The sequence below is a fragment of the Lytechinus variegatus genome, chromosome 8, assembly GCF_018143015.1.
Source record: "Lytechinus variegatus isolate NC3 chromosome 8, Lvar_3.0, whole genome shotgun sequence".
Classification (NCBI taxonomy): domain Eukaryota; kingdom Metazoa; phylum Echinodermata; class Echinoidea; order Temnopleuroida; family Toxopneustidae; genus Lytechinus; species Lytechinus variegatus.
Genome location: NC_054747.1, coordinates 31,726,378 through 31,737,658, shown reverse-complemented (window position 1 = coordinate 31,737,658; position 11,281 = coordinate 31,726,378). Strand labels below are relative to the sequence as shown.

The 11,281-nt window shown below is 34.0% G+C and overlaps 1 long non-coding RNA gene across 1 annotated transcript; it reads left to right on the top strand.

Annotated features, from left to right (window-relative positions):
- The first annotated feature begins 4,518 nt into the window (after window positions 1-4,518).
- LOC121420357 lies at window positions 4,519-11,044 on the top strand. Its single transcript, XR_005970746.1, has 2 exons — window positions 4,519-5,483; window positions 10,330-11,044. It is a non-coding gene; the product is annotated as an uncharacterized LOC121420357 (long non-coding RNA).
- The last annotated feature ends 237 nt before the right edge of the window (window positions 11,045-11,281 follow it).

Here is an 11,281-nt window from a genome sequence, read left to right as displayed (position 1 = left end):
GTATATAAGTTCAAATATCGCACAATAAAGTAGATTAAAATCTTTTTAATAAGCCTGTAACATGTACAATGTGTATCGCCTACACCTACAGTGGAGGCTATTGACTAAATGTTTGCACAATAATCAGATAAAAACAGTCTATAACCCAGGGCTCCACACTAACCCATTTTTTCTACTGGTCCAACCTATTCATGTCGGACCAGTAGATACCCAGTTTTTCAAATTTTTACTGGTCCGAACCTAAAATCTACTGGTTCCCCAAAATAAAGAAAACATTAAGAAAGGCGCAAGTTTATTTGTCTAGCTTTTCGTTACCCCCCCCCCCCGCAATCAAACGAAGGAATGAAGGACAAAAAGAAAGCAAGACAGAAACGAAGAAGGAAAGAAAGATTGAAAGGAAGGAAGGAAGGAAGGAAAAGAAAGAATAAGAGAAAGGATTGAAGGAAGGAAAGGGAGGAAAAGAAAGAATAAAAAAGGAAGGAAGTAAAAAAGAAAAGGTGAAGAAAGGATATATGTGAAGGAAGGAAAAAAAGAACTAAAGAAGGAAAGGAAGGAAGGAATAAGAAGGAACAAAAATAAGAAAGAAAGGAAAAAAGAAATGAAGGAAAGAAATGAAACAAGCAATACAGAAAGAAAGAACAAATCCGGAAAGTAGTAAAGGAAAGAAAGATGAAGCAATAAAAAAGAAAGGGTTAAAGGAGAGGTGGAAAGAAGGACAAAAGAAAGAGGTCAATTCCAGCCAAATGTTGCATTTTTCCATTTTCAAAAATTTCTTTTCTGAGCAATTTTGTTTATACTGTTTATAAGTATACAGTTTAAGGTTTACAAAAACACAATTATATTTACTATACGCTCATTCATTCATAAATTACGCAATGTGCACTTTGTTGCATTTTGGTACTAAGATTTCATAGAAAGTGTACAACTTTCACCCATCCCTGGCTCCTGGCAAGCAAAGGGTGCTGATGAAAAATTCCACTGTCCGTGTGACCTCCAAGCAATAATTTACCATTAGCTGTATTGTTTTACACGCTGCAGTGAAACTGTGAGGCACAAAATACATTTCAAGGTGTGTACATGTATGTTTGATGTCCCATAAGTCACAGTTTTGAGCATTAAGTTTCCCTCATATGCTACCATAGACTTCTGGAGACAAGTATTGGACTTTTTTATCTACCTAGTACATGCTTGCATCAACAAATCAAGCTGCATCTGCATTGGACTTGAAATAGCTATACTGGGGGGACATACATTTAAGTCCCATAAGTCACATATACAGTTCGTAAACCATGCCACCTTAAAGCTGTCCATGACAGCAAAGAGAGAGACAAGAATGCTTAAAAGCTGGAGAACAGTATGCTGACTGTCAGAAAAAACAGTCTGAATATCATAGGCAGTGCATTGAAGTTATTGAACAAAAAAAGTTTGCATTGTGTGCCCAGTCCAGAAAGGAGAAAACTGAATATGATCGCTAAAATGCAAAGCTGAGTGCAGGTAAATTGGGTTTGTTTCACCCAGCTTTTATTCATTTGTTAGGTCCAGATCATTCTCTTGGTTTTCTTGTCCCCTTGGAGTATGCATCCACTGTTTTACATATGATGTGAACTTGGTATATACATGTAGTTCCATGGAAAGTATTAAAACCTATAATGTCCCATCAGTCACAAATTTTGTAGTTGAGCGACCCTCTGGATCCTGTCAAAATAACAAGAGCACCAGTCCTCAGATGCATTTAAGGCTACCATGAGCAGAGCTATTAAAGCCCCTGTAAATGCCAAAAAATTGTTCAGAAGCTTGCAATCAAGTTTTTTCAGAATCATTCCTGCCGCCTGCCAATAGAAAGGAAAATGCGCATTTAAAAGAGGACCGGATTGTGATGTCACAATGTCATGAACATCGAATCGGCCGGTTCTAAAACTAGTCGCAGCTGCATGATCGTTTTACACATTTGTATTTGCAAAAATGGTGATGTGTGTTGTCCCTGGTTGTTACCATCATTCTGAGAGTCGTAAAAGGGCACTGGGTTCATAAAGCTTTTCGTAACTTAAGAGCGACTTTAAGAACGACCGATAATCCTTGTGGTAAATGTCATCATAAATTGGCAATGTTTTAGCATATATAAGAAAGGATCACTAGTCATTCTTAAAGTTGCTCCTAACTTACAACAGCTTTATGAAACGGCCCCAGGTTATTTTGTTTAGAACCAGGCCGCCATTACACCATGACAACTGACATCATCACTTTGGTACTCTATAAATGATGATGTCCTTACAGACATTCAGAATTTCTATGAAAGAGATGACATATCAACCCAAGCAGCTGGCAAAAAAAGAAGTTGTGATAGGGTGCACCCCCATGATATATATTTTTAACCAACATTTTTTGTATTGCCTGAAGTGTATAGGTTAATGAATCTTGATGTTCCCTTTGTCAAATCGTGTCCCATGGGGTTCCAAATTGGCAATTTTTGGCGGCCATCTTGGATTTTTCATGAAAATCAATTATTTTCATATTTTTGCAGACAATGGTAATCTTCCATGTAAATGAATGCACTTTTTGTACATGCAGTTTAGATAGTAGAAATCGATTGCAACCGTTTTCTCGACAGTCCAGTTAATTATGCCAAAATTTTAATATTTTTTGTCAAAAATTTGCCTGTGCACTGATATCCATCTGTTTTATCATAAACATCAACAACTAATGAAAAATATCAGCATTTGACACAAAAGAGAATATATTAACAAGAATATTGATATACTTCATGGCAGCATTAATGTCTTAATTTTCTTACATGTATACACTGTAGAGGTCATTTTCTTACCATACTGTACGAGACAGAGAAAAGCAATATTTATTTGCCCCATCTGTAACAAATATGTCCTATCATTTTGTCCCATCAGTCACAATGGAAAGTGTGTACATTCTTTCTAATTGTTCATTTTTCATCTGTTTGCTAAATATTTATGATTGTAATTGTTTATTGATTATTTTGTACGTATTTGATTACAGTTCTTAAAACTTGATGACAAGTTAGGAAGCTTTTTGGGGGGTTAATGTTCCCTTTATATAAATAAAGTGCATGAATAGATGTTTCTGCCCTTAATTGAATTTATTTCTGACACAGTGGCATGAATTATTAAAGGTGTCATCTTATTAGGGAATATTTATTCATGCTGAAATTTAGTTTGACTTAAAAAGTCATCGAGAGGAAATGTAAATTCCATGAAATGAGATAGGGTCCCATCAGTCACATTCACTTGTCCCATAAGTCACACGTGACTGCACACAACTACTTAAACAAATGAAATGAATCAAGTCCAATTCAAGTACTGTTAGTGAGCACTATCACTGGTTAACCTCCAAGCCCAAATCTAAAAACATTGTCATAAACCTGAGATAGATATGGCACTTTGAACAAAAGAGCTCAATTTGTGTGGTCCATCGACGTCCCATAACCCTATCTAGGCCGGGGGGGCCTCGGAGGCTCCCCCTCAACAAATCGTGCAATATTTTCGCCGTGCGAATTTTTTTGACTGCGCCGCTTGCTGACTTTTTACTTTCAAGTCTTGCGCAACTTTTGAGACCAACTTTGCGTCACCCGGGTACTCCAAAATTACGCAACATTATGTAAGTGCATGTCAGACCGAAAATTGCTCAAAAACGTGATTTCGTGTACAAAGTCAATGCAAATTGTGTTTTCAACCAAAATTCGTAAATGTATGATTATTTTTAGTTTTGCTGGTCTAAATGTATCTATTTTATGCTTTTTATGATCACAGACGAGTCCCCAACAAATTTCATTGAAAAAAACAATGAAAAACAAAAGGTCAAAAAACAAAAATACATTAGAAATTGCAAAAATTAATCCAAGTACTCATTATAGAGCTATTCACAACACCCGTGAGCTTTACAACACATTTCAGAATTGATTTTCTCACAGACTAAAAGCCTGATCATGTTAATATTTGCACTATTGATAGTCCATAATTAGTACTTGGATGATCTATTATTAATTCATTTTTTGTACAACATAATGACCTTGAAGAGATGGCTGAAATTCACCCAAAATCTTTAATCTGCCAATATCCTATCGTTAAAGGTTATTTACACAGACTTTCACTTATGTGTCATTTTAAGACAAATGATGATTTTAAGCTGATAATTGCAAATCAGGTTCCTTTCAGGTTGTATTTTAATATCCAAATAATACATAAAGTCACATCTTTATCTTTTGACCTTGACCTAAAAATAGTTGAAAATGCTTAAAATTAGCACATTCACAACACCCGTGAGTTTTACAACACGTTTCAGAATTGATTTTCTTACAGACTATAAGCCTGATCATGTTGATATTTGCAATATTGGTAGCTGGGCAATTCCATGGTAACGGAATTACAAATCAGAGAAATTTTGCTGTTATTTTTGCTCACAGCATCCAGATATCTCAATATTTTCAAATTTTCTGAACCTAATACTATGCATGGCCACTAGACTAGTGCTATATACTGAACAAAGATTTTTAGAAAACCCCTCACACGTTCAGATGTGAATGATGGATATGTGCTATGGTAACGGAATTACCAGAGAAATTAGTCATTTTGCAACCCAAAGTTTAGTAAAAGTTTCTCTGAAATCTACAACACACTAGCTCCAAGTTAATGTCTGATTCAATTCATTATAATGTCAACTTTATTTTGAAAGTAATTTATTCACAAATACCATCAACAAATTTTGATGATTGGTCTTTCTTTAGGGCAAGTACATGGTAACGGAATTACACATAATGGTAACGGAATTACGCCTCTGACATTTGGGAAGGAAAATTATATTTTTAGGCATTTAGGACTGGTGAAATGCCTCAATAAAGCTTGTTTCTACATTCTTCTCTAATACTTAACACAATCTAAGTACTTCACATCTCTAATATTAAATAAAATATAAGTATATATTACGTAATAGGTGGCTCTACCTTGAATAAACATGATTTTACAAAATATTAGGGATCAGTGGTAATTAAATTTTAGTTCATTTTCAATTTTAGGGGTATTAGGACTTACTAGCCACTTTTTGCCTCCTGTACTGATGGAAAGAATTATGTAAAGGCCAAAAATCATCACTAGTAATCATGGTAACGGAATTACATGGACTACAGCCATACGTATACACATTAGGAATTTTACAAAAACTGAGGACAGCATGTTATCAGATCTGCATATTTAGTCAAAGATTTGTGTAGATGATAGTTTAAGATATTCTAAAGTATTTGAATACTCAAAAGAAACATAGTTTCACATACAATTGGCATCTTAAAACAGTTAAACTGAAAACTTTCTATTTGGTTGTTCAATAAATGATTTGAAAACAAGAAACAATGCTGAAACCTCATGAAAATAGTGTTGACATTTACATCTTGAAAAAATGTTGTGGACAACTAAGCAACAAATTGGTTCTTAATCAGTGCACCAATCTAATTTTTTTTAAAGGTAAGGATTCATTTTTGTCTCACCTGCGAAGCAAAGTGAGACTATAGGCGCCGCTTTTCCGACGGCGGCGACAGCGGCGGCGTCAACATCAAATCTTAACCTGAGGTTAAAGTTTTGAAATGACGTCATAACTTAGAAAGTATATGGACCTGGTTAATAAAACTTGGCCATAAGGTTAATCAAGTATTACTGAACATCCTATTAGAGTTTCATGTCACATGACCAAGGTCAAAGGTCATTTAGGGTCAATAAACTTAGACCATGTTGGAGGAATCAACATCGAAATCTTAACCCGAGGTTAAGTTTTGAAATGTCATCATAACTTAGAAAATATATGGACCTAGTTCATGAAACTTGGACATAAGGTTAATCAAGTATCACTGAACATCCTACATGAGGTTCATGTCACATGACCAAGGTCAAAGGTCATTTAGGGTCAATGAACTTTGGCCAAATTGGGGATATCTGTTGATTTCCCCTCATAACTTTGAAAGTTTATGGATCTGATTCATGAAACTTGGACATAATAGTAATCAAGCATCACTGAAAATTTTGTGCAAGTTTGAGGTCTCATGATTAAGGTCAAAGGTCATTTAGGGTCAATGAACTTTGGCCGAATCGGGGGTATCTGTTGAATTACCATCATAACTTTGAAAGTTTATTGGTCTAGTTCATTAAACTTGGACATTAGAGTAATCAAGTATCACTGAACATCCTGTGCGCATTTCAGGTCACATGTCCAAGGTCAAAGGTCAATGAACTTTGGCCGAATTGGGTGTATCTGTTGAATTACCATCATAACTTTGAAAGTTTATGGATCTGATTCATGAAACTTATACATAAGAGTAATCAAGTATCACTGAACATCCTGTTCGAGTTTCAGGTCACATGATCAAGGTCAAAGGTCATGTAAGGTCAATGAACTTTGGCCATGTTGGGGTTTTTTGTTGAATAACCATCATATCTCTGTAAGTTTATTGGTCTAGTTCATAAAAAGTGGACATAAGAGTAACCATGTATCACTGAACATCTTGTGCGAGTTAGAGTATTATTCAAAGTCAGCACTGCTGCTATATTGAACTGCGTGATGCAGGTGAGACGGCCAGAGGCATTCCACTTGTCTGTCTATATGTACATGTAGCTCACTGAGGACTGCAATTATAGCAGATCTGAGTAAGTCAATATCGGACATCTTCCTGACAGATGTACATTGTATTTCCCAAATGTGACCCTAAGAAACTGCTGTGATTTGATGATCTTATGTCATATTCATGAAATTAGTTGGTTTTCTTGGGCCATGATTTTTTTTATTATATTAAAATTTTTATCCGAGATGCATTTTTATCTTCCATCTCTAAAGATATGTGACAAAGCAGTGCCTACATGTAGGATATAGACATGTTTATCGCGTATCCAATCATTGCATCACAGATGATGTGCCTGCACCAAATTTCCTTTGAAGAAAAAAAAAGAACTGCAAATAAGGTGGAGGCTACATGTATTCTCTCTATACATTTTCAATTTCAGCAATATTTCTAGGTCAATTCGCTCAAGACTTTGAAATAAGAATAAAGGAAAATGATAAATCATTTAATCATGATAAATCATTTAATCATTAGAGTACTACTCTAACATTATTCTTGTAGATTAAAGAAATATTTCAAATAATTTTATTGACTAATGTTGTTTATGAAATGAAGTACAAAATGATGTGATATTGACTTCATATTTTTGTTCATTTTTTTTCAATTAAATCCCTGTAGGCACAGAATTTGATTTAATGCCATCTCACTCATTTGCCAAAACTCATGGCAGAAAGGCTTTTAATTGGTTGAATGAGATGAGTGCTACAAAAAAAACCTTTCTAATTACAAATTGGTTCAAAAATAGGTTTATGTCACAGAGATAAAACAAAGACAAAATGGTTATTGGAATACCATTACGGAACAAATTTTAGGTGATTTTATATCACTTATTTTAATAGAGATAAAATATTTCATTTTATATCAAGATGTATATGAGAATACTACCACTGTCTCTTAGCATTTCTCTCACAGCAGAATGCTGTACATATATTTCTACCCATTTCAAACTGAGTTATGTTGCTGTTCTCAGATGTTTTGTTATTAATGACTTTGTTGGTCTCAATATTATCACCATCCTCTCAGAGAAGTGTTCACATTCTGTGTATCATCCTCACTTGAAGGGTCATCGTCGTTACTCACTTTATCCGTGAAGCAGTGATTATTGGATGATGCTGACTTTGCATGTTTCTGAGCATCCATTGCATACATGTAGGGGTGGAGCACATTATTGGTTTGGTGCTAATTAAGGCATCTTGAATATCTGTCAAATCCACCTTACTTTTGGAAATGTCATCTGTATAAAGATTTAGTATGATTTTTTGGCATGTGATTCTTGTAACATCTGTAAATTATGGATCTCACTTCAATCTTTTCCACTCATTACTTTTTACTGCTCGCTACACTGTTCGCCAATCAATGCCAGAGTCTGGTCCCTCACCATGGCTTGTTGCAAAGAATATCCAATCTTCCGTTGCAAGGACAGTTACACAGAAGATATCGCTTAAATTAGTAGGCGGTCCCTTCTGAAAACTATACCCATTTCTTTGAAGCAGAGAAATACTCCCAGCCGTCCCGGAATTTCTTTTACTGAAAAGTTCATTAAGTCTGTTGAGGGTGAATTGATCAGAGGCAATTACAAAAAAAAAAGGAATGCCATTCTTTTCCAAGGCACACACAGTGAACATGGTCACTTTGTGATTGTGCGTCCAGTATTTTGGATCTCATTAGAACTGGTATTTGGCAATGACATTTTTTGCAAAATCAATCTGAATGAAAATTTTGTTAAGATCATCTTGCATAATCATTTTTCTACTCCTCCCCAAGAATTGATTGCCCATTAATCCTTTGTAAGGCATTCACCTACATTGTATGCTCCATCAATATACTTTATTGATGCTAATGTACATTACCTTGCCCTTTTTCTGAATGTTATACTCAGGCCATATTGAATGGGACTTGTTGTCAAGTAATTGTATAATTTCATCCTGATTTGGAGTGTAATTACTAATCAGAAGGCTTTTAATGTTTATAACTGTGATCTACAACTAAGATATCAACATGCCATTGGAACAAAATTGGCTAACGCACACCCCTTTAAAGATATGATGATGGTAATTCCGTTACCATGTAATTCCGTTACCACAGTTACAGCAGAATTAGAAATGATATTTCAAAAAAATGTTGCTCAGTCTTTAGCAAGTCACATGAAATCAGAGAATTCAGAATTAGATAAAATTCAAGCAAGTATTTAGTTCATAGGAAAAACTTTTCAGTTTCATGGTAACGGAATTACATCCGTTTTTGTAGTAGATTGCAAAATTTTCTCTGAGAAATTTGAAAATACCCATGATAACGACATTTGCTACTGGTAATTATTACACCTTCACACACAACATTAGATGATTTTGAACCAAAATTGTAAAATATTTTTTTAGTTATCAAATTTATCCAAAATAATGTAAAATACATGTTCTCTAATTGAAAATGGTCATCAAATTCAAAAGATTGCTCCGCAAAAACCGTAACAGATATTTGAAAAAGGTTTTCAGTTCCTTAAAATATAAGGTTTTGTGTAAAAAGGACATTCACATTCAGATGCATATTATTAATTTTGAATTTTACTGTTTTTACCCTCTCCCATGTGGAATTGCCCATGGGCAATTCCATGGTAACGGAATTACAAATCAGAGAAATTTTGCTGTTATTTTTGCTCACAGCATTCAGATATCTCAATATTTTCAAATTTTCTGAACCTAATACTATGCATGGCCACTAGTGCTATATACTGAACCAAGATTTTTAGAAAACCCCTCACACGTTCAGATGTGAATGACGGATATGTGCTATGGTAACGGAATTACCAGAGAAATTAGTCATTTTGCAACCCAAAGTTTAGTAAAAGTTTCTCTGAAATCTACAACACACTAGCTCCAAGTTAATGTCTGATTCAATTCATTATAATGTCAACTTTATTTTGAAAGTAATTTATTCACAAATACCATCAACAAATTTTGATGATTGGTCTTTCTTTAGGGCAAGTACATGGTAACGGAATTACACATAATGGTAACGGAATTACGCCTCTGACATTTGGGAAGGAAAATTATATTTTTAGGCATTTAGGACTGGTGAAATGCCTCAATAAAGCTTGTTTCTACATTCTTCTCTAATACTTCACAATCTAAGTACTTCACGTCTCTAATATTAAATAAAATATAAGTATATATTACGTAATAGGTGGCTCTACCTTGAATAAACATGATTTTACAAAATATTAGGGATCAGTGGTAATTAAATTTTAGTTCATTTTCAATTTTAGGGGTATTAGGACTTACTAGCCACTTTTTGCCTCCTGTACTGATGGAAAGAATTATGTAAAGGCCCAAAATCATCACTAGTAATCATGGTAACGGAATTACATGGACTACAGCCATACATATACACATTAGGAATTTTACAAAAACTGAGGACAGCATGTTATCAGATCTGCATATTTAGTCAAAGATTTGTGTAGATGATAGTTTAAGATATTCTAAAGTATTTGAATACTCAAAAGAAACATAGTTTCACATACAATTGGCATCTTAAAACAGTTAAACTGAAAACTTTCTATTTGGTTGTTCAATAAATGATTTGAAAACAAGAAACAATGCTGAAACCTCATGAAAATAGTGTTGACATTTACATCTTGAAAAAATGTTGTGGACAACTAAGCAACAAATTGGTTCTTAATCAGTGCACCAATCTAATTTTTTTTAAAGGTAAGGATTCATTTTCTGTCTATATGTAGCTCACTGAGGACTGCAATTATAGCAGATCTGAGTAAGTCAATATCGGACATCTTCCTGACAGATGTATTTCCCAAATGTGACCCTAAGAAACTGCTGTGATTTGATGATCTTATGTCATATTCATGAAATTAGTTGGTTTTCTTGGGCCATGATTTTTTTTTTATTATATTAAAATTTTTATCCGAGATGCATTTTTATCTTCCATCTCTAAAGATATGTGACAAAGCAGTGCCTACATGTAGGATATAGACATGTTTATCACGTATCCAATCATTGCATCACAGATGATGTGCCTGCACCAAATTTCCTTTGAAGAAAAAAAAAGAACTGCAAATAAGGTGGAGGCTACATGTATTCTCTCTATACATTTTCAATTTCAGCAATATTTCTAGGTCAATTCGCTCAAGACTTTGAAATAAGAATAAAGGAAAATGATAAATCATTTAATCATTAGAGTACTACTCTAACATTATTCTTGTAGATTAAAGAAATATTTCAAATAATTTTATTGACTAATGTTGTTTATGAAATGAAATGAAGTACAAAATGATGTGATATTGACTTCATATTTTTGTTCACCTTTTTTCAATTAAATCCCTGTAGGCACAGAATTTGATTTAATGCCATCTCACTCATTTGCCAAAACTCATGGCAGAAAGGCTTTTAATTGGTTGAATGAGATGAGTGCTACAAAAACAGCCTTTCTCATTACAAATTGGTTCAAAAATAGGTTTATGTCACAGAGATAAAACAAAGACAAAATGGTTATTGGAATACCATTACGGAACAAATTTTAGGTGATTTTATATCACTTATTTTAATAGAGATCAAATATTTCATTTTATATCAAGATGTATATGAGAATACTACCACTGTCTCTTAGCATTTCTCTCACAGCAGAATGCTGTACATATATTTCTAC